Source organism: Lactuca sativa, chromosome 2, assembly GCF_002870075.4.
Source record: "Lactuca sativa cultivar Salinas chromosome 2, Lsat_Salinas_v11, whole genome shotgun sequence".
Taxonomy (NCBI): Eukaryota; Viridiplantae; Streptophyta; class Magnoliopsida; order Asterales; family Asteraceae; genus Lactuca; species Lactuca sativa.
The window spans coordinates 137,653,305-137,677,858 of record NC_056624.2 but is presented as its reverse complement, the minus strand read 5'-3'; the positions used below and the strand labels follow the sequence as shown (position 1 = coordinate 137,677,858).

The 24,554-nt window shown below is 37.6% G+C and overlaps 1 long non-coding RNA gene across 1 annotated transcript; it reads left to right on the top strand.

Annotated features, from left to right (window-relative positions):
• Positions 1-21,262: 21,262 nt before the first annotated feature.
• LOC111912988 (uncharacterized) lies at positions 21,263-22,192 on the top strand. Its single transcript, XR_002857394.3, has 3 exons — positions 21,263-21,663; positions 21,745-22,045; positions 22,115-22,192. It is a non-coding gene; the product is annotated as an uncharacterized LOC111912988 (long non-coding RNA).
• Positions 22,193-24,554: the final 2,362 nt, after the last annotated feature.

Here is a 24,554-nt window from a genome sequence, read left to right as displayed (position 1 = left end):
GGTACAACAGCAGGGGTAGTGACAGCATGGACTATCACCATTTGTTGTCTCTTCGAGAACTCCTGGGAAGGCTGATATTTATCCCCCGCCTCGCAGTACTTCCTTTTCTCACCACTTCTTTCCATCGGCTCAGGAGTAGTGGCTGCTTCCTCTACATCCTCACTATGGTCAATCAAGATTTGCGCTAGGAATTTGGCGCTATCGTATGTATCCGGCCTCGCAGCTAAGACGTTCCTTTTTGTTGGCTGGGTTAATCCCCAGATAAACCTCTCAATCTTCTTACTTTCAGGGGTAACCATCCCTTGACAAAGAAGCGCTAAGTCGTCAAACCTAGATGTGTAGGCGGCGATATCAGAACCTTTCATCTTCAGATTCCAAAGTTCATGCTCCAACTTCTGGATTTCACCCCGAGGGCAATACTCTGCGTGTAGAAGTTCCTTCATAACTTCCCAACCCATAGCATTGGCTACAGGTAGAGTTAGAGATTTGACTCGGCTGTTCCACCAAGTCAGGGCTTTGTTGGTGATAGTGCAAGCGGCAAACTTCACTTTTTCGGATTCTAAACAAGCACATATCTCGAAGATAGATTCGATCCTTTCTAACCATCGAGTTAGAGCAATGACACCTCCTGTGCCATCGAAGAATGTAGGTTTCGCATGCATAAAGTCTTTATAGGAACACTCCTTTCGGTGTCCCTGGCTATTCTCCTGGTTTTGAGGTTGGGGACCACCTCCCGAACTACCGGGGTTCGTTTGTGACATGGCTACTGAAAATGCTGCAGTTAAAACTGACTGAAGGGTTGCCAGGTCGATTTGAAGAGAAGGTGGTGTTTGAGGAGGGTTGTTGTTGTTCTGCGAGCTGGGTCTTTTTCTTGGAGGCATCTTGATCTAATAAGATCAGGAAGAGAGGATGATAAGCCCTCTAAATTGAATCAAGAGATATGATACAAAGGATATCTCTTTATGGCATACATAGAATTCTATTAAGCGATAAAGCAGGAAGGAATTATCAAACAGATAAATTATCGCTAAATGAATGATTAAGGAGCAACGCTGGGATGAGGAATTCTATAACGGATTTGGCTCGAGAAATACTCCCATAGTATTTCATGATTTGCTGCAGTGACAATTTGTTGTTTGGGATATTGGGTAAGTTTTAGGCATGCTGCGTACCACAGTCACTCCCAAGCACACGTTGGCCGTGTCTCGAATGAATATAGTTGGCCAGGCTATATTGATACTAGACACGACTACATAACTGCCCAGGTTTAACCGCAGTGTACAACACCCATTTACTTATGTTTTGTTCTACTTGTAGTTAAGGATTTCGACGGTTTGGTATACTTGTATACTTTTGAAAATACTTATATTTGAGGTATACTTTTAATTCAGAGCACTAAGGCCCTTTTGTGTTTATAGTTTTATACCATGTAAGGTTTGGTATACTCCATTCACTATAAACAAGGGCTCTGATACCAATTTGTCACACCCCGAAAACCAAAGGCGGAAACGTTCCCGGGGTTGACTCCAAGTTGAGTATCAAATCCAATGTACATAGTAAGCAAAGTAAACAACCATTACATTACATATTCGAATTTACGTTTGTTCAAAAGTAAAGTGTTACAAGTGTTATACATATATCATATGAACAAAAGTAGAGACGAGTCTTCTGTACGCTCCGTCTTCTCCAAAAGATTTGCTAGGTACCTGTCTAATGTTGACCTGAGAATACAAGCAGTTTGAAAATCATCATAAAGCTGGTGAGTTCATAAGATGTTTGCTTTGTGAAAATGTACGAGTTTCCTTTAGTTTACCAAAAAGTTGTTATCCAAGAAAATCCCATATTTTCTTAAAAGAGAAGGTTGGTTGATTGTTAGGTTACACGGTTCTGGTTGTTTAACTATGATCCCAGGAAAGTCCCATACTTTCCTGATTGTATATTACTGATTGTGAAAGATGTATAGTTGTCTAGTTTATTACTCCTTTTTAGTTATGTAATGTTTCCCTAGGAAAGTCCCGTACTTTCCTAAAAGTAATTTTTGTTATTGAATTTCAATACACTGATTTATTTCCATTCGTACTTATTGTATTAACTACGTATTCTGATATCCTAATGGTATTATATCGAAATATACTTAGATACACATCTTCATATTCGTGTTCTTATTCTTAAACATATTCTTGTACTTATTCATGTTCGTATTCGTATTCGTTACTGTATTCGTTTCCCTATTCCTACTCCTATTACTATTCGTATTCGTATTCGTATTCGCAATCGTATTCGTATTCGTAGTCGTATTCGTTTCCCTATTCCTACTCCTATTACTATTCGCAGTAGTATTCGTATTCGTAGTCGTATTCGTATTCGCAGTCGTATTCGTATTCGCAGTCGTATTCGTATTCGTTATGTTCCTAATTATAGTTTCGTTATCAATTCTGTTCCTAGTTATAGATGTGTTATTCGTTCTGTTTCTAGTTGTAGTTTCGTTATTCGTTCTGTTCCTAATTATAGTTTCGTTATCCATTCTGTTCCTAGTTATAGATGTGTTATTCGTTCTGTTTCTAGTTGTAGTTTCGTTATTCGTTCTGTTCCTAATTATAGTTTCGTATTCGTTCTATTCCTAGTTATAGCTTCGTATTCGTTTTCGTGTTCGTAATTAGTTATAATTGGAAATTAGTATAAGTTATTCGTAGATTATGAAACATAGTTTAGATTAGAACATTTTATCAAGAAAACTATGACTAGTTTGAAAGCTAAATTCGTAATTCGAACTATTTGATAAACACAGTTATTGATATTAGAACATACAAAATGAAAACGATTAAACTGAAAACAATGAGTTTGAGTACAAGATTTCCTTGTACTTTTGCTTGTATCCCCCCCCCCCCCCCTGAAAACAGTGAAAACAGTTGAAAAAGGGTAGGGGTATGAACTCACCAGACGAGAAATGTGGCGAATTCGGATGCTAAGTGTTGGTCCGGGGCTTGCAAACACACGAGGTTCCTAAGTATAATGTAAAGATACACATTTGTATCTAATTAGGACTTAGATTGGTTATTTGATAACGACAATTGTTTCTAGTCGCGAAAACACCCCGATACAAGTGTTTGGAGGGACCCGGGTGGCGTTTAGGGACACATATAGTTAGGATAATGAGTTAGGACATCAAAGGAACACTCCTTAAGGAGTTTACGGCCACATGACCCTCTACCCATGAGTTTACGGCCGTAAACTCATGGTGGGGTGAGTTAAGGGAAAAAGTGGCTTCAAATCACTTAAGGGAATTTTCTAGTTTTGGATTTAAAGGCTTGGAATGGATTTAAATCATCAAAATGATTAATTTATGGGAGTTTACGGCCTAGCATAGGCTCCTGGACATAAACTCCTTAATTCTCATGAAAATGGTGTTAAATGATGCTAAAACAAATCACATGTGATTGGTTTTAGTGTTCCAAGGCCTTATATGCATTTGTTTGAAGTTTTGAAAGGGTTTTTGGAGTTTATGGCCATGGAGTATGTTCTATGGCCGTAAACTCTCATATATGGGATTTTGTTATGTTTAAAGCCCTAAAACTATTTTTGGTTGGTCCTTTGATTTATTCCAAGGCTTTTGGTGGTGTTGGATGGCTTTCTAACACCTTAGAAGTGAGTTTACACCCAAGTTTAAGGAGTTTACGGCCCAAGCACATGCCTTGGCCGTAAACTCACACAAACCCTTCAAAAATGATGTTTCAAGTGTCCAAATGTTAATACCAATATTCTATAATTCATATCTAAGCCTTGTTTGTGATTTGGAAGAGTTTAAGGTCAAGAAAACCCTATTTATATGAGTTTACGGCCCAAGCTTGTGCCTTGGCCATAAACTCCTTCAAACCTTTCAAAATCCATGTTTTAAATGTTTTAAGTCCATATCTTGAAGTCATTTAGCCATATCTAGGTCCCAAAATTGTCTAGGAGGGGTTTAAGGGCTCAAAACCCTTCAAACTTGGTGTTTACGGCCTAGGCAGCCTCCTGGGCTGTAAACTCATATATTGTGTCACATTTCATGTTTAAATCTCGAATTTGGAAGCCAAAAATGCTTTAGATTAAGGTTAGGAAGGTACCTTAGGGATTTGAGGCCTTAAAATTGAGTTTTGGACCCTTAATCTTGGATTTTAGGAGAGAGGTTAGAGAGAGAGTAGAGAGAGAAGGAAAAAGCTTCAAATGAAAGGTTTAACATGTTTATATAGTTCCCAAAACTTGGACACGGTGGAATTCTACCCGATACCGGCCCTAAACGAGGCTTTAGGTCGCACCCGATTAAGTTACCGTCACCCGACGGGAATGTTTCTAACTTTTTGAAATGAATACTTTTGGGTTAATTTCATGAGTTCCAAGGGGTTTGGACACTCATTCAATTATAATAAACATATAAATTTAATTAGTTTAACCCAAAGCGAGAACGAAACGAATCGACTAACGGCGAAATCTCACGGGTAGAACAAGTTTTCGACGATGGAAATCTTCGGGTTGTTACATTATCCCCCCGTTAGAGGGAATTTCGTCCCGAAATTCAAAGATTTGAACTCAATTTGCAAGTTGAAAAGAGAACCGAGGATGAGTCTACTACTTCGGGTTTTTATGCTCCCAAGTGGAATCGGGTCTCCGCTTGATATTCTAGCGAACCCTCACTTTCAGGACGTGTCTTGGTTTTGTTGGGTAGATATTTCTAAAAGACCGAGACGTGAAGTACCATAGGAATGTTTCTAAGTTTCGAGGTTAACCGAAGTTTGTAGGCTACGGGATCAGTCCTAATGAGGATTTCGAAAAGTTCTACGTTTATGGAGAGATTCGAATGAATAGATAACAGTTTATCTTTCTAGATTAGAGTTGAAAAAGAACTGCAAGTAAAATGGTTGTCGAAAAGGAATATACCTGGGGCAACTGTGGGATCGGTAGCTGTCTCACCTTGTCCTATAGCTAGGACTCTAACAGAGTTGCCAGCTGTTGTTGCATTGGGGCAGTTTCTCTTATAATGCCCGACCTTTCCGCAACCATAACAGACCTGACTGATGCCCGCTCCGAGAGCTTGATTTGTTGGTGTTCTACAATTTCGCGCAAGGTGACCCTCTTGGCCACAATTTTTGCAAAGTTTTATACGACAGGGACCGGGGATATAGTGGTGGTAACTGCACTGGTTACACCACGGGAGAACACCGGCATATCCGGTAATAGGTGCTTGACCTGAGGAACCGATGACGGGTACAACAGCAGGGGTAGTGACAGCATGGACTATCACCATTTGTTGTCTCTTCGAGAACTCCTGGGAAGGCTGATATTTATCCCCCGCCTCGCAGTACTTCCTTTTCTCACCACTTCTTTCCATCGGCTCAGGAGTAGTGGCTGCTTCCTCTACATCCTCACTATGGTCAATCAAGATTTGCGCTAGGAATTTGGCGCTATCGTATGTATCCGGCCTCGCAGCTAAGACGTTCCTTTTTGTTGGCTGGGTTAATCCCCAGATAAACCTCTCAATCTTCTTACTTTCAGGGGTAACCATCCCTTGACAAAGAAGCGCTAAGTCGTCAAACCTAGATGTGTAGGCGGCGATATCAGAACCTTTCATCTTCAGATTCCAAAGTTCATGCTCCAACTTCTGGATTTCACCCCGAGGGCAATACTCTGCGTGTAGAAGTTCCTTCATAACTTCCCAACCCATAGCATTGGCTACAGGTAGAGTTAGAGATTTGACTCGGCTGTTCCACCAAGTCAGGGCTTTGTTGGTGATAGTGCAAGCGGCAAACTTCACTTTTTCGGATTCTAAACAAGCACATATCTCGAAGATAGATTCGATCCTTTCTAACCATCGAGTTAGAGCAATGACACCTCCTGTGCCATCGAAGAATGTAGGTTTCGCATGCATAAAGTCTTTATAGGAACACTCCTTTCAGTGTCCCTGGCTATTCTCCTGGTTTTGAGGTTGGGGACCACCTCCCGAACTACCGGGGTTCGTTTGTGACATGGCTACTGAAAATGCTGCAGTTAAAACTGACTGAAGGGTTGCCAGGTCGATTTGAAGAGAAGGTGGTGTTTGAGGAGGGTTGTTGTTGTTTTGCGAGCTGGGTCTTTTTCTTGGAGGCATCTTGATCTAATAAGATCAGGAAGAGAGGATGATAAGCCCTCTAAATTGAATCAAGAGATATGATACAAAGGATATCTCTTTATGGCATACATAGAATTCTATTAAGCGATAAAGCAGGAAGGAATTATCAAACAGATAAATTATCGCTAAATGAATGATTAAGGAGCAACGCTGGGATGAGGAATTCTATAACGGATTTGGCTCGAGAAATACTCCCATAGTATTTCATGATTTGCTGCAGTGACAATTTGTTGTTTGGGATATTGGGTAAGTTTTAGGCATGCTGCGTACCACAGTCACTCCCAAGCACACGTTGGCCGTGTCTCGAATGAATATAGTTGGCCAGGCTATATTGATACTAGACACGACTACATAACTGCCCAGGTTTAACCGCAGTGTACAACACCCATTTACTTATGTTTTGTTCTACTTGTAGTTAAGGATTTCGACGGTTTGGTATACTTGTATACTTTTGAAAATACTTATATTTGAGGTATACTTTTAATTCAGAGCACTAAGGCCCTTTTGTGTTTATAGTTTTATACCATGTAAGGTTTGGTATACTCCATTCACTATAAACAAGGGCTCTGATACCAATTTGTCACACCCCGAAAACCAAAGGCGGAAACGTTCCCGGGGTTGACTCCAAGTTGAGTATCAAATCCAATGTACATAGTAAGCAAAGTAAACAACCATTACATTACATATTCGAATTTATGTTTGTTCAAAAGTAAAGTGTTACAAGTGTTATACATATATCATATGAACAAAAGTAGAGACGAGTCTTCTGTACGCTCCGTCTTCTCCAAAAGATTTGCTAGGTACCTGTCTAATGTTGACCTGAGAATACAAGTAGTTTGAAAATCATCATAAAGCTGGTGAGTTCATAAGATGTTTGCTTTGTGAAAATGTACGAGTTTCCTTTAGTTTACCAAAAAGTTGTTATCCAAGAAAATCCCATATTTTCTTAAAAGAGAAGGTTGGTTGATTGTTAGGTTACACGGTTCTGGTTGTTTAACTATGATCCCAGGAAAGTCCCATACTTTCCTGATTGTATATTACTGATTGTGAAAGATGTATAGTTGTCTAGTTTATTACTCCTTTTTAGTTATGTAATGTTTCCCTAGGAAAGTCCCGTACTTTCCTAAAAGTAATTTTTGTTATTGAATTTCAATACACTGATTTATTTCCATTCGTACTTATTGTATTAACTACGTATTCTGATATCCTAATGGTATTATATCGAAATATACTTAGATACACATCTTCATATTCGTGTTCTTATTCTTAAACATATTCTTGTACTTATTCATGTTCGTATTCGTATTCGTTACTGTATTCGTTTCCCTATTCCTACTCCTATTACTATTCGTATTCGTATTCGTATTCGCAATCGTATTCGTATTCGTAGTCGTATTCGTTTCCCTATTCCTACTCCTATTACTATTCGCAGTAGTATTCGTATTCGTAGTCGTATTCGTATTCGCAGTCGTATTCGTATTCGCAGTCGTATTCGTATTCGTTATGTTCCTAATTATAGTTTCGTTATCAATTCTGTTCCTAGTTATAGATGTGTTATTCGTTCTGTTTCTAGTTGTAGTTTCGTTATTCGTTCTGTTCCTAATTATAGTTTCGTTATCCATTCTGTTCCTAGTTATAGATGTGTTATTCGTTCTGTTTCTAGTTGTAGTTTCGTTATTCGTTCTGTTCCTAATTATAGTTTCGTATTCGTTCTATTCCTAGTTATAGCTTCGTATTCGTTTTCGTGTTCGTAATTAGTTATAATTGGAAATTAGTATAAGTTATTCGTAGATTATGAAACATAGTTTAGATTAGAACATTTTATCAAGAAAACTATGACTAGTTTGAAAGCTAAATTCGTAATTCGAACTATTTGATAAACACAGTTATTGATATTAGAACATACAAAATGAAAACGATTAAACTGAAAACAATGAGTTTGAGTACAAGATTTCCTTGTACTTTTGCTTGTATCCCCCCCCCCCTGAAAACAGTGAAAACAGTTGAAAAAGGGTAGGGGTATGAACTCACCAGACGAGAAATGTGGCGAATTCGGATGCTAAGTGTTAGTCCGGGGCTTGCAAACACACGAGGTTCCTAAGTATAATGTAAAGATACACATTTGTATCTATTTAGGACTTAGATTGGTTATTTGATAACGACAATTGTTTCTAGTCGCGAAAACACCCCGATACAAGTGTTTGGAGGGACCCGGGTGGCGTTTAGGGACACATATAGTTAGGATAATGAGTTAGGACATCAAAGGAACACTCCTTAAGGAGTTTACGGCCACATGACCCTCTACCCATGAGTTTACGGCCGTAAACTCATGGTGGGGTGAGTTAAGGGAAAAAGTGGCTTCAAATCACTTAAGGGAATTTTCTAGTTTTGGATTTAAAGGCTTGGAATGGATTTAAATCATCAAAATGATTAATTTATGGGAGTTTACGGCCTAGCATAGGCTCCTGGACATAAACTCCTTAATTCTCATGAAAATGGTGTTAAATGATGCTAAAACAAATCACATGTGATTGGTTTTAGTGTTCCAAGGCCTTATATGCATTTGTTTGAAGTTTTGAAAGGGTTTTTGGAGTTTATGGCCATGGAGTATGTTCTATGGCCGTAAACTCTCATATATGGGATTTTGTTATGTTTAAAGCCCTAAAACTATTTTTGGTTGGTCCTTTGATTTATTCCAAGGCTTTTGGTGGTGTTGGATGGCTTTCTAACACCTTAGAAGTGAGTTTACACCCAAGTTTAAGGAGTTTACGGCCCAAGCACATGCCTTGGCCGTAAACTCACACAAACCCTTCAAAAATGATGTTTCAAGTGTCCAAATGTTAATACCAATATTCTATAATTCATATCTAAGCCTTGTTTGTGATTTGGAAGAGTTTAAGGTCAAGAAAACCCTATTTATATGAGTTTACGGCCCAAGCTTGTGCCTTGGCCGTAAACTCCTTCAAACCTTTCAAAATCCATGTTTTAAATGTTTTAAGTCCATATCTTGAAGTCATTTAGCCATATCTAGGTCCCAAAATTGTCTAGGAGGGGTTTAAGGGCTCAAAACCCTTCAAACTTGGTGTTTACGGCCTAGGCAGCCTCCTGGGCTGTAAACTCATATATTGTGTCACATTTCATGTTTAAATCTCGAATTTGGAAGCCAAAAATGCTTTAGATTAAGGTTAGGAAGGTACCTTAGGGATTTGAGGCCTTAAAATTGAGTTTTGGACCCTTAATCTTGGATTTTAGGAGAGAGGTTAGAGAGAGAGTAGAGAGAGAAGGAAAAAGCTTCAAATGAAAGGTTTAACATGTTTATATAGTTCCCAAAACTTGGACACGGTGGAATTCTACCCGATACCGGCCCTAAACGAGGCTTTAGGTCGCACCCGATTAAGTTACCGTCACCCGACGGGAATGTTTCTAACTTTTTGAAATGAATACTTTTGGGTTAATTTCATGAGTTCCAAGGGGTTTGGACACTCATTCAATTATAATAAACATATAAATTTAATTGGTTTAACCCAAAGCGAGAACGAAACGAATCGACTAACGGCGAAATCTCACGGGTAGAACAAGTTTTCGACGATGGAAATCTTCGGGTTGTTACATTATCCCCCCGTTAGAGGGAATTTCGTCCCGAAATTCAAAGATTTGAACTCAATTTGCAAGTTGAAAAGAGAACCGAGGATGAGTCTACTACTTCGGGTTTTTATGCTCCCAAGTGGAATCGGGTCTCCGCTTGATATTCTAGCGAACCCTCACTTTCAGGACGTGTCTTGGTTTTGTTGGGTAGATATTTCTAAAAGACCGAGACGTGAAGTACCATAGGAATGTTTCTAAGTTTCGAGGTTAACCGAAGTTTGTAGGCTACGGGATCAGTCCTAATGAGGATTTCGAAAAGTTCTACGTTTATGGAGAGATTCGAATGAATAGATAACAGTTTATCTTTCTAGATTAGAGTTGAAAAAGAACTGCAAGTAAAATGGTTGTCGAAAAGGAATATACCTGGGGCAACTGTGGGATCGGTAGCTGTCTCACCTTGTCCTATAGCTAGGACTCTAACAGAGTTGCCAGCTGTTGTTGCATTGGGGCAGTTTCTCTTATAATGCCCGACCTTTCCGCAACCATAACAGACCTGACTGATGCCCGCTCCGAGAGCTTGATTTGTTGGTGTTCTACAATTTCGCGCAAGGTGACCCTCTTGGCCACAATTTTTGCAAAGTTTTATACGACAGGGACCGGGGATATAGTGGTGGTAACTGCACTGGTTACACCACGGGAGAACACCGGCATATCCGGTAATAGGTGCTTGACCTGAGGAACCGATGACGGGTACAACAGCAGGGGTAGTGACAGCATGGACTATCACCATTTGTTGTCTCTTCGAGAACTCCTGGGAAGGCTGATATTTATCCCCCGCCTCGCAGTACTTCCTTTTCTCACCACTTCTTTCCATCGGCTCAGGAGTAGTGGCTGCTTCCTCTACATCCTCACTATGGTCAATCAAGATTTGCGCTAGGAATTTGGCGCTATCGTATGTATCCGGCCTCGCAGCTAAGACGTTCCTTTTTGTTGGCTGGGTTAATCCCCAGATAAACCTCTCAATCTTCTTACTTTCAGGGGTAACCATCCCTTGACAAAGAAGCGCTAAGTCGTCAAACCTAGATGTGTAGGCGGCGATATCAGAACCTTTCATCTTCAGATTCCAAAGTTCATGCTCCAACTTCTGGATTTCACCCCGAGGGCAATACTCTGCGTGTAGAAGTTCCTTCATAACTTCCCAACCCATAGCATTGGCTACAGGTAGAGTTAGAGATTTGACTCGGCTGTTCCACCAAGTCAGGGCTTTGTTGGTGATAGTGCAAGCGGCAAACTTCACTTTTTCGGATTCTAAACAAGCACATATCTCGAAGATAGATTCGATCCTTTCTAACCATCGAGTTAGAGCAATGACACCTCCTGTGCCATCGAAGAATGTAGGTTTCGCATGCATAAAGTCTTTATAGGAACACTCCTTTCGGTGTCCCTGGCTATTCTCCTGGTTTTGAGGTTGGGGACCACCTCCCGAACTACCGGGGTTCGTTTGTGACATGGCTACTGAAAATGCTGCAGTTAAAACTGACTGAAGGGTTGCCAGGTCGATTTGAAGAGAAGGTGGTGTTTGAGGAGGGTTGTTGTTGTTCTGCGAGCTGGGTCTTTTTCTTGGAGGCATCTTGATCTAATAAGATCAGGAAGAGAGGATGATAAGCCCTCTAAATTGAATCAAGAGATATGATACAAAGGATATCTCTTTATGGCATACATAGAATTCTATTAAGCGATAAAGCAGGAAGGAATTATCAAACAGATAAATTATCGCTAAATGAATGATTAAGGAGCAACGCTGGGATGAGGAATTCTATAACGGATTTGGCTCGAGAAATACTCCCATAGTATTTCATGATTTGCTGCAGTGACAATTTGTTGTTTGGGATATTGGGTAAGTTTTAGGCATGCTGCGTACCACAGTCACTCCCAAGCACACGTTGGCCGTGTCTCGAATGAATATAGTTGGCCAGGCTATATTGATACTAGACACGACTACATAACTGCCCAGGTTTAACCGCAGTGTACAACACCCATTTACTTATGTTTTGTTCTACTTGTAGTTAAGGATTTCGACGGTTTGGTATACTTGTATACTTTTGAAAATACTTATATTTGAGGTATACTTTTAATTCAGAGCACTGAGGCCCTTTTGTGTTTATAGTTTTATACCATGTAAGGTTTGGTATACTCCATTCACTATAAACAAGGGCTCTGATACCAATTTGTCACGCCCCGAAAACCAAAGGCGGAAACGTTCCCGGGGTTGACTCCAAGTTGAGTATCAAATCCAATGTACATAGTAAGCAAAGTAAACAACCATTACATTACATATTCGAATTTACGTTTGTTCAAAAGTAAAGTGTTACAAGTGTTATACATATATCATATGAACAAAAGTAGAGACGAGTCTTCTGTACGCTCCGTCTTCTCCAAAAGATTTGCTAGGTACCTCTCTAATGTTGACCTGAGAATACAAGCAGTTTGAAAATCATCATAAAGCTGGTGAGTTCATAAGATGTTTGCTTTGTGAAAATGTACGAGTTTCCTTTAGTTTACCAAAAAGTTGTTATCCAAGAAAATCCCATATTTTCTTAAAAGAGAAGGTTGGTTGATTGTTAGGTTACACGGTTCTGGTTGTTTAACTATGATCCCAGGAAAGTCCCATACTTTCCTGATTGTATATTACTGATTGTGAAAGATGTATAGTTGTCTAGTTTATTACTCCTTTTTAGTTATGTAATGTTTCCCTAGGAAAGTCCCGTACTTTCCTAAAAGTAATTTTTGTTATTGAATTTCAATACACTGATTTATTTCCATTCGTACTTATTGTATTAACTACGTATTCTGATATCCTAATGGTATTATATCGAAATATACTTAGATACACATCTTCATATTCGTGTTCTTATTCTTAAACATATTCTTGTACTTATTCATGTTCGTATTCGTATTCGTTACTGTATTCGTTTCCCTATTCCTACTCCTATTACTATTCGTATTCGTATTCGTATTCGCAATCGTATTCGTATTCGTAGTCGTATTCGTTTCCCTATTCCTACTCCTATTACTATTCGCAGTAGTATTCGTATTCGTAGTCGTATTCGTATTCGCAGTCGTATTCGTATTCGCAGTCGTATTCGTATTCGTTATGTTCCTAATTATAGTTTCGTTATCAATTCTGTTCCTAGTTATAGATGTGTTATTCGTTCTGTTTCTAGTTGTAGTTTCGTTATTCGTTCTGTTCCTAATTATAGTTTCGTTATCCATTCTGTTCCTAGTTATAGATGTGTTATTCGTTCTGTTTCTAGTTGTAGTTTCGTTATTCGTTCTGTTCCTAATTATAGTTTCGTATTCGTTCTATTCCTAGTTATAGCTTCGTATTCGTTTTCGTGTTCGTAATTAGTTATAATTGGAAATTAGTATAAGTTATTCGTAGATTATGAAACATAGTTTAGATTAGAACATTTTATCAAGAAAACTATGACTAGTTTGAAAGCTAAATTCGTAATTCGAACTATTTGATAAACACAGTTATTGATATTAGAACATACAAAATGAAAACGATTAAACTGAAAACAATGAGTTTGAGTACAAGATTTCCTTGTACTTTTGCTTGTATTCCCCCCCCCCCCCCCCTGAAAACAGTGAAAATAGTTGAAAAAGGGTAGGGGTATGAACTCACCGGACGAGAAATGTGGCGAATTCGGATGCTAAGTGTTGGTCCGGGGCTTGCAAACACACGAGGTTCCTAAGTATAATGTAAAGATACACATTTGTATCTAATTAGGACTTAGATTGGTTATTTGATAAGGACAATTGTTTCTAGTCGCGAAAACACCCCGATACAAGTGTTTGGAGGGACCCGGGTGGCGTTTAGGGACACATATAGTTAGGATAATGAGTTGGGACATCAAAGGAACACTCCTTAAGGAGTTTACGGCCACATGACCCTTTACCCTTGAGTTTACGGCCGTAAACTCATGGTGGGGTGAGTTAAGGGCAAAAGTGGCTTCAAATCACTTAAGGGAATTTTCTAGTTTTGGATTTAAAGGCTTGGAATGGATTTAAATCATCAAAATGATTAGTTTATGGGAGTTTATGGCCTAGCATAGGCTCCTGGCCGTAAACTCCTTAATTCTCATGAAAATGGTGTTAAATGATGCTAAAACAAATCACATGTGATTGGTAAAATTGTTCCAAGGCCTTATATGCATTTGTTTGAAGTTTTGAAAGGGTTTTTGGAGTTTACGGTCATGGAGTATGTTCTATGGCCGTAAACTCTCATATATGGGATTTTGTTATGTTTAAAGCCCTAAAACTATTTTTGGTTGGTCCTTTGATTTATTCCAAGGCTTTTGGTGGTGTTGGATTGCTTTCTAACACCTTAGAAGTGAGTTTACACCCAGGTTTAAGGAGTTTACGGCCCAAGCACATGCCTTGGCCGTAAACTCACACAAACCCTTCAAAAATGATGTTTCAAGTGTCCAAATGTTAATACCAATATTCTATAATTCATATCTAAGCCTTGTTTGTGATTTGGAAGAGTTTAAGGTCAAGAAAACCCTATTTATATACGGCCCAAGCTTGTGCCTTGGCCGTAAACTCCTTCAAACCTTTCAAAATCCATGTTTTAAATGTTTTAAGTCCATATCTTGAAGTCATTTAGCCATATCTAGGTCCCAAAATTGTCTAGGAGGGGTTTAAGGGCTCAAAACCCTTCAAACTTGGTGTTTACGGCCTAGGCAGCCTCCTGGGCCATAAACTCATATATTGTGTCCCATTTCATGTTTAAATCTCGAATTTGGAAGCCAAAAATGCTTTAGATTAAGGTTAGGAAGGTACCTTAGGGATTTGAGACCTTAAAATTGAGTTTTGGACCCTTAATCTTGGATTTTAGGAGAGAGGTTAAAGAGAGATTAGAGAGAGAAGGAAAAAGCTTCAAATGAAAGGTTTAACACGTTTATATAGTTCCCAAAACTTGGACATGGTGGAATTCTACCCGATACCGGCCCTAGACGAGGCTTTAGGTCGCACCCGATTAAGTTACCGTCACCCGGCGGGAATGTTTCTAACTTTTTGAAATGAATACTTTTGGGTTAATTTCATGAGTTCCAAGGGGTTTGGACACTCATTCAATTATAATAAACATATAAATTTAATTAGTTTAACCCAAAGCGAGAACGAAACGAATCGACTAACGGCGAAATCTCACGGGTAGAACAAGTTTTCGACGATGGAAAACTTCGGGTTGTTACAAATTTGCTCTCATTGTTGGACCTTGAAGACCCTTCAAACTACCTGTTTTCATGCCTTACCTTTTTCTAGACCCTATTCTCTTATCTGAGTCTCTACATTCTTAGCTTCTCTAACGGCTGTTTTCAAAGTAGATTTTGATCGTTGGGACAAAGTCTATGGCCAGTCTGTTAGCAAACCTATCAATCTTGGAGAGTTCAGTAGGCACAAATTAGGGGAATAGCTTCATCCTTTCGGTGAATGTGGTGGCATACTCATCAACACTCATCTTCCCTTTCTTTAAGTTCTGAAACTCGTTATTTAGGTCAATCAGATCTATCTCAGAGAAGTACTGCATTTTCAACTGTTCTAATGAATGCTTCCCAAGACATTCGCATGACATCTCCTCGTGGCATTGTATCTGCCAACAACTTCCACCAACTTAACACTCCAGTCTTTAGTTGTCTGACTACAAAGACCGTCTTTTGCTTATTGCTATAGTTGCAGCTCTCAAATACCATCTCCATCTCGATGATACAGTCTATAATCTCCATTGGTTTTGGGCTTCTAGCAATACTTGGTGGTTAGGCACTCAAGAAATTCTTATACATGCGCCCATCCCTGTCAATCCTCCTGTCTGGGTCGTTTCTCCTAACCACTCGGGGTCCAACTTGACTCATAGTATGACTGTAATTTCCTTTCTCCGACAACTCTTCATTCAGTTCAGGCTACACAACAGGCACAGTAGGTTCATCTCTATTTGTTGCAGTAGGTGCCTTGTTTCTTCCATCTGATGATCTAACATCATCTGGATCACTGTTTGTGCCCCTGCCATCATGATTGGCTCGGGCGCAGCAGCTACTACAGGTACTTGCTCAATCACTTAGGGTTAAGGTTGTTGATTCCTATTTGCATTCGCGTTTCTGAATCCACTTCGGGTCTTGCCATTACGATCTATACACCAAATTAGATGTTCGGTTTGTAATGACAAGAATTAAGATAAGAATGATTTTTATTTATGATCGACATGTAAATCTCCCTATTACCCCCGAAAAGTTATATGCTAGTTCTAATGCTGTAATCAAACGTTTGGAAATCTGAACACATAAAATTTCTAGATCCGGTCGGCAACAAACCATAGATCCGATCAGACGATAGCATCATAAGGCATCACAAATCATTTAGCACATAAAAGCATGTTAGACATTTTTCCTAAATGAGTTAGTGCTTGTGTCTATTCAGGTGTACTAAAGTACAACAGACACACTCCTCACAATCATCGCTTAGTATTCAAAGTTTAAGTTTAGAAAGAAATCCTTATTCCTAGTTTGCTTAAACTAATGCTATGATACCAGCTATGACATCCCCATTTTCACAGCCAGAAAAGACCGATTTGTTTACGCTTTGTTTGAAAATCAGAGTAACCTTTTAAAGAAAAGTGTTGCGAAATTTGTTCCCAGAAAAATATGATAAACACGTTATCAAAGCATTTATGAAGAAATGTATTTTATTCATTTTAAAACATTTAGATTTCATCGTCAATACAGAAACATAAGCATAAAAAGAAATTGCATTCATTATCACTAGTGATATAAATAAACTGAGTGGGTCAGGTTGGGAAAACTGGTGAGTACATAGGGTTTTCAAGCAACAATAATATAATTATTATGTTTAATCATCAAACAATTAACCCAATTACCCAACCTCATTATCTTCTTTATTTTTAAGGGTCTGTCCTAAGATTCATCTATCCTGCACTCGTTCAATCCGAAGTCCATTGCTTCTAGGGATTATATGACATGCACAAAGTCCATAGCTGCCAATGCTCATTCGTAAAGCACTAAATCCATAGATGTTAAAGTTCATTTATTGGGCACTAAGTCCATAGCTACCAATGTTTATCTAATTGGTACTAAGTCCATAGCTACCAGCGTTTATCTAACAGGTATTAAGTCCATGGCTAACAACGTTTATCTAATAGGCACTATGTCCATATTTGTCGATGTTATCTATTAGCCACTAAGTCCATAGCTGCCAATGTTTACTTATATCATCTTTCATCTCTTATCATTCATCTACCCATGTTTTACCCAACATATTTGTAGATATAAAATACTTATACAACTTAAATCATTAAAAATATGTATAAAATTTTCATCCGGCATAGATATCAAGAACACATATAATTTGCACAATAGCACGTAATTTACATTAAATACTTTATATCTATGTGTAAGATGAAAGTAACTATGCACTCACTTGTAAAAGTGATGACTCCAGACTCGCACAATGCGCCGCTTCTTAATAATATAATTTCCTTCGACAAAACCTAGTATTATTACCACTAGATTTTAGTCTAATATTTTCTGTGACTAATTAATAGTCTTAGCATTATTACTATTATTATATAAGCGTTTAATCAATACTTCTCAACCACTATGTACAGACAGTGGCCAGACATGAAACACCGGAGGGCGGGACCATTTTGGCATTAAAGCACTTATGAAATCCAACAACCCAGGCGGCCCTTCTAACTGGATTCCCTGTACTGCGATTAATTAAAAAAAGGCGTTATAATGACACTTATATAAGTCAAAATAATAGCCCAAATATTGATTATATGTTCATAATAACAATATTAAATTTAAACATAAGTTATACTTAAAGTATGGTAAGCATATCTCACTTACGGGGTTTGGCTAGGAACCGGACTCTATGGGGGCAGAAATTCCGAGCCGAAAGCTCTTCTTCTCGGAGCCTTCTGGCGCTCCGGGACTCGCCTCTAGCACATGGAAGTTGCTAGGGATTGGTAGGGAGAGATTGGGAGTGCTGAGAGAGAAAGAAGGGTGAAGGTGTGAAGATTATGGATGATTTGCGCCTCTATTTATAGGTTGTATGGGGCAAATTTATGTCGTGAAACTTAAATTCACGTTGTGGACTTGCGTGGGCACCAAGGTGAAGCCTAGTGCTGTCATGTGGCGGTGGACGCAGGTAACACTACTAGAAAACAGCCCTTTAATGACGCACAAACAATGACACTCGCTAATAGAGGACGCGCACTTGTGCGTGCCCTAAAAAATAATGTCAGTTTTGCAAAATTTGAAGGATAGAGGGCACACATTTGTGCGTGCCCTAAAAATAGTGTCTAACAAAAAAATTAAAAACACGGAGGGCACCTATCATAAAAAAGTGTGTCGTCTAAAACTGTCGCTTTATATTTTTCTTTACGAAGGCACGTTTTCTTAGGGGGGTGGGGGGGTGGGGGGGAATAAAATACAAAAAAATTAAACAGCCCGCCGATGCATCTCCTTCTTCTTCTTCTAAAATCCTCTACGAAAAAGCCCTAATAATCCTTTAAGCAGTTTGTCTTCCTTTCTCTCTCTCTCTCTCTCTCTCTCTCTCTCTCTCTCTCTCTCTATGTGCAAGACCTAAGTTGCCGCCACCACCAGCTTCAAACCTCATAATCTTTAAGAGTTTGAAGTGCGTAACCTCTTCCTGCTGGCAACCTCGAGCCCACCTCACCTCACCGAGACTGCAAAGACTGCTCAAGTTTACAAGCATTTGATTAAGAGCCAACCATTTACGGATCCTCATGCTTAGAAGATTACGATTTAGTGCTCGTAACATTGTGTCTGTGTCATACTTACAAGGAGATTTAGGGTTTTGCAACTTCTCCCTATCGCCATCTATGAGCTAATGAAGCCAATATAGGTACGATTCAAGCATCGTGTAAGGTACAGGTGGTCGTTCCTCCTCCACAATCGATGTATCCACATAATATGAGGTAGAAAGGTCAGTTCTGAGGTTCCCCACTTCACCTCCCTTTTACAATAATCCATTTGAATCGGGAACTTTTCATTGTTATTTTAGATTTGAGACTCACCTTTCATCAGAAATATGAGGTAGAAAGGTCAGTTCTGGGGTTCCGAAACTATAAGGATGAAATTGGAGGTTGAAGATCAAAAATCGAAGATTGATTTGGAGGCATTGAAAATCAGGAAACAAAAATGGAAGAGGCATCAGATTCGCATATTATTCTCTTCTTTTTCATGTATGTGCCCTAGGTTTCTTTCTCTTACTTTATCATTTTCTTATTTTAATATGGGGCTCTCTGCATTCTCATAAATTTTGAGATAGCAGGAGATCTATGAGAGATCCAATCTGACATTTAGTAAACAACTAAAAGGGATAGAAATACAGTCAGCAAGAGTTCAGAACTAGAGCATCATAGCTGAGCAGCCACTTAAACAGCATCATTTTCCAAATACACTAAGCCATACCATAGCGTGCCTAAGATTGTGTGGGAGTATGAGCGAGATCATATATAATTATAATACAGGGATTGAGTGTTTATTTATGGCAGTCTAAAAGATGTTTTAGTTCTAGCTACATATGTAGAGAATGAGTTTTTGATTTTTTTGTGGGAAATGTAGAACTGCATAGTGTATACCAGGTGTTTGTAAAAATGCAAAACCATAAAGGAATTGAAAAACTAAACATCTACATGATTTCTTTCTATAACTATAGTTTTTTTACAGGGCATAAGAGTTCAATGAAAATTTTGGATAAATATCAGTTTTTAGCTCTTTCTAATGTTGTTTCAACTAAAGGTAGATAATGGTGTTGTTCAGTTTTGCAGATAAGATAAAGAAGAGGATCCTTGATCTTGAATCTCAGCATATAACTTGCTGCTGGCACATACATGCATATAAACTTGTAAGAGGACCCTAGGTAACACCAAAGATAGATACTATAAAGATATGCAATTGAAGATTTCATGGTATCTTGTTATTGTGCTATCTGTTTATATTTCTACAATGGTCTTGAAAAAAAATTTATTTTTTTACTACTTTTTACCTGGCAACAGCTTTGTTGGTCTTTTTTCTTAAATGTCATAAATGATTAACTTGTTAAATATGATTACAATTTACAAAAGGTATTAAAATTAAAAGAGGGAGATTAGCTTCTCTCTATTACTTAATAAAATATAATTCATATTTATTCTTAATATCTCTCTCTGTTACTTACAAATTTGCTTGGTTTACATGTGGTTGTAGAAACCCTACAAAGATTACATGTGGTTATAGTCCTCGTGGAGCTGGATGGCTTTTTCAACCAAAAATACATCTTAGGTAAAAGAAATTATATTTTTACCCTTTTCCCAAGTGTTTTAGATATTTTTCAGTAAGCAAACCATTATACCCTTTTGTCCATCTAAAAAAACTATTTTCTCCGATTACCGGTTTTAGTACCTATGTAAAATAAAGAAAAGCACAACACGCTTTCATAAGTTTATTGATTTAGCCACTTGACTATGCATATTTGGCTGCCAAGTGGATGGAATTGAATTCCATATTTGTTGGATTTCACCCTTCCTAGGATGGGTGGAAAGAATTCAATTCCATTCTTCCATTTTCATTGAAAACCAAAATTCCCTCATTAAAATTTATAAGTGGAAAAGGATAATTTGTTCTTTCTTTTTCATGGTGAATTCCATTCCCTTTAGGTAACCAAATTTCTTTTATTTAAAAAAAAAAAGAAAAAAAACTTATAAGATAATAATTATTTTTAATTTTAATGATGCATGTGTTGTAGCTATTAAAAAATCTCTATCGTACAAACTGGAAGAGGCGTGTAGCGCGATGCCACTTTTCAAAACAAGCAGTGGCATCCTTATTCAGGAGGCACCCCCCCAGTATTCATTCCTCTACATTGGCCAAATGCTGGAGACGGGTTATTATATTGAATTCCTTGATTCCAGGTATTAATATATTGCCCAAATATTAATGCCATGAACAACTGACCGATTCCAAGGTGGGTGTTAACATTAGCATAGCGGGCAGTCCCCATGATATTTTCATTTTCCCTGAAAAAAAAATGCAAATTGAGTTCATGTTCAAAGATAAATGGGCAGGTCAGTCGGGTAGGGTGTGGGTCAAAATGGGTTGAATAAATTTTAGTAACTCATAAAATACAAAGTAAGACTTTGACTTTGCCAAAAGCCATTTTCCTGCATTTCTTTATTTGTCTCATTTTTTGGAGTTGCATATGCCATTTATGCTATTTCAAAAATAACAATATATATTATCAAAAGGGACCTGATGTCATTTTTCAACCCTTAATGCATTTCAGATTTTTAAGTATTTTAATTCTAGTTGTGTGTAACAACTATATTCACGTAACATAGCTAGAAGCAAAAGTCCTTATATTTATATATTCAATATAACAATATACTTTGAAAGGTCCTTGTTAACAATATAAAATTACATAAATGGTCGATGTCTAACAAAATTTAGAAAAGTGGTCTAGGTTTAACTTAAATTAAATATTACACATGATTGAAAATTTACCATTTTAACCTTGTAAAACGAAACCCACATTTTATGTTCCAGATAACAAAATAAAATCCTACCCCAAAGTTCATAATAATCATTTTTAAACCCACACGATTAAACATTCTAAAACCATGGTAACCGTTTCAAATTGTGCTTTATGAATGGGAGTTTTGAAGACAATTAAGCAGGTTCCTACTACTTTAGATGTTGTAATTACAGAAAGGCCCCTTAGATGTTGCTCAAATTTGGACAATTAGTGATGGACCTTGTAGCTCAAATTTACAAAAAGGCCCCTTAGATGTTGCTGTTTTGAAACACTATACAAATGATAAGAGCAAAGATGTAACAACACTTGACTGGAATGTGAGTCTTTTTTTTAAAAAAAATCAACTTTTTACTTTTTACTGTTGCATCTCATACTTATAAATGAAATTTGTAATGTAGGGTGATGGAACTCTACTTGCAACAGGTTCTTATGATGGGCAAACCAGAATATGGAGTAAAGATGGCAAATTAAGCAACTTTTTTGCATTTTCAATATGGGTTTTTTAAAATAAAATTAAGTTAGGTTTATTTATTATTTTAGGAGAGCTGATGAGTACATTAACAAAACATAAGGGGCCAATATTCTCTTTAAAATGGAACAAGAAAGGAGCCTATCTTTTAAGTGGCAGTGTAGACCAAACAGCAATTGTATGGGACATTAAGACTGGAGAATGGAAACAACAATTTGAGTTTCACACAGGTATTGTTTCTTTCTATTTATTTTATAATTTTTGTTTTTTTATTTAATTTAAACTTAAAAAAACTGCAGCTCCTACTGATGTTAATTTATGTCTATAAAGTTGGAGATAATCGACCAGTAAAAACTTTTGTGGGCCATCAGGTTTAACAAACAAAATATCTATAAATTGGTGTTGAAAGATATTATGAATTATGAATTAATTATATGTGAATGTTACTTACAACCAGGGTGAAGTGAATGTTACTTACAACCAGGGTAAAGGTGGCAAAGACTTTTGACTTCAACTTGATGGGCGCATCTTCTAGATCTTGTAAATATGTTCTCAACACACTGATGCAGGTATTTTATCTGATTCTTTCTTTTACAACAATAGGCTTTATAGATAACAGTTTAGGTAGAGTGTGTTTAAGTCCTTTTTTTGCAGACATTTCAAAACAAACAACTTGCTCATGCTGTGAACGTGAGAACACTGGACAATCTCATCACAGAGCTTTTGCGTTGGCTTTTAAACAAAAGGGTTCCAAGGATGGATGATGGCAGTCAACTTCTGAATGCCTTAAATTTTTTAATGCTTAAGATATTGGTGAGATATTTGGGTTGTAAAACTCGTATAATTACTACTTATATTTTCATTTGTAGTAATTTGTTGTGTAAATGCAGGATAATGCAGAGAGGACATCATCATTTATGGTGCTAATAAGTCTCCTAAAACCATTAGACCCTTCTAGATGGTCAGCTCCACCATCCAATGAATCTTTTGCTACAAGAAATTCAAAGTTCTCTGAGTTGGTTGTCAAATGCTTGATCAAACTTACAAAGGTCTGTCGGTCATCTTTTTCTTACTTGCTTTCAATAGTTTACTGCTTTCCGGATTAAGTCCATAAGAAACAACACACCGCCTCAGCTTGCCATCTTTAGTTACTCTTCAGATTGATGCATGCAGGTTCTTCAAAATACGACATATGAGGTGGACCTTGATCGCATCCTCCAAAGCATTCATGTGTATCTCCAAGACCTCGGGAAGGAAGAAATCAGAGGAGGTTTGTATTTACTATATCTACTCTGTCTCTATGATATGATATCTCAAAGGAAAATTGTTGAGCCTAAAAATATCAAACATACATACTTTATTCCTTGTACACAATAATATACACAATAATGTAGTTTATCTTCTACGACTACCTACTATAATGATGCACTTACATTTTGTTATCCATAATCACAACCAACTTGTAACTAAACCCATAATAACAAGCAACCTGTAAGTACATTCTTTTACACACAATAGGAATGTAATTTTGTTTTTACTATGGTGTAAAAGATATAAGTACGTTGCCCTTATTAGTAGAGAGAGAGAGAGAGAGAGAGAGTAAATGAGCATGTTGATATATTAATTACTAAAGTAGAATGATTTAATTGGGGTTTGTTGTTAATATTAATATTATAGAGCGGGAGCGGATGACAAGCCTTTGCGGATGGTGAAAACGGTTCTTCATGAGCTTGTAAAGCTTCGTGGCACAGCAATAAAAGGTCATCTTTCCATGGTCCCAGTTGACATGGAACTCCTACCCATAATCCTTGCCTACATCGATCATAATCTTCAGGTATGCACCTATTCTATTATCTGTTTAATATTATGCATTATCAGCATCTTATTTATTATGTATTAATTGTAATTGTTATATGAACATTGTTATACATTGGCTGCTGCCAGAATGTTGACCCCTGCTTGCCCTATTGGTCAAACTCATTGGGGTGATTCCATGGCCAGTTATCTAATGCCTGCCACGCATTCTGCAGATGCCCAATTGAAGGTCAGTTCCATCCCCTAATAAGATTTTTTTTCGGTACAATACTATGTTTGGGAAAGTAGAAGTAGAAATAAAACTGACAGTAGAATTGTTTAAGATAAGTAAAATGAAAATACAATTGTGTAGGAAAGATTTAAATAAATTCATATTTGTATTCTTGTGTTGGCATGGCATGGCAGCAAGAACTTTCTGCGATATTCAAGAAAATTGGAGACAAGCAAACATGCAGTATCGGTCTATACGAACTATACCGTATAACACAATTATACCCACAGGTTTGATTTGATGTGGTCATTTTATTTTTTGTAAAATCCAAATGTTTTGTTGGTTGTTAAGGTGGTTTAATGGTTGTTGACACATGACAAGTTGACATATCTATGCTCCTAGACCTTTATGTGCTACTGTTAATCATGCATCCCTTTCCTCTACAAACCAATTCTCTTTTTGATAGTCATGAAAATGCAAATCATGGGGCATATAGTCCTTTTTGAATTGGAGTCTTTATATATTAAGGTAACATATCATATCTATTTATTGTTGGAGTCTTTATATATTAAATACATGCAATCAGAATATTGACACCTTTATATGTAATGTGTATTTAAATAGTAATTTGTATGATCTTGAAGGACCTAGATGCATTCACTGCAGCTATTGTTGTGAGTATTGCCTTCTCTTTCATTCCTGCTTCGTTAGTT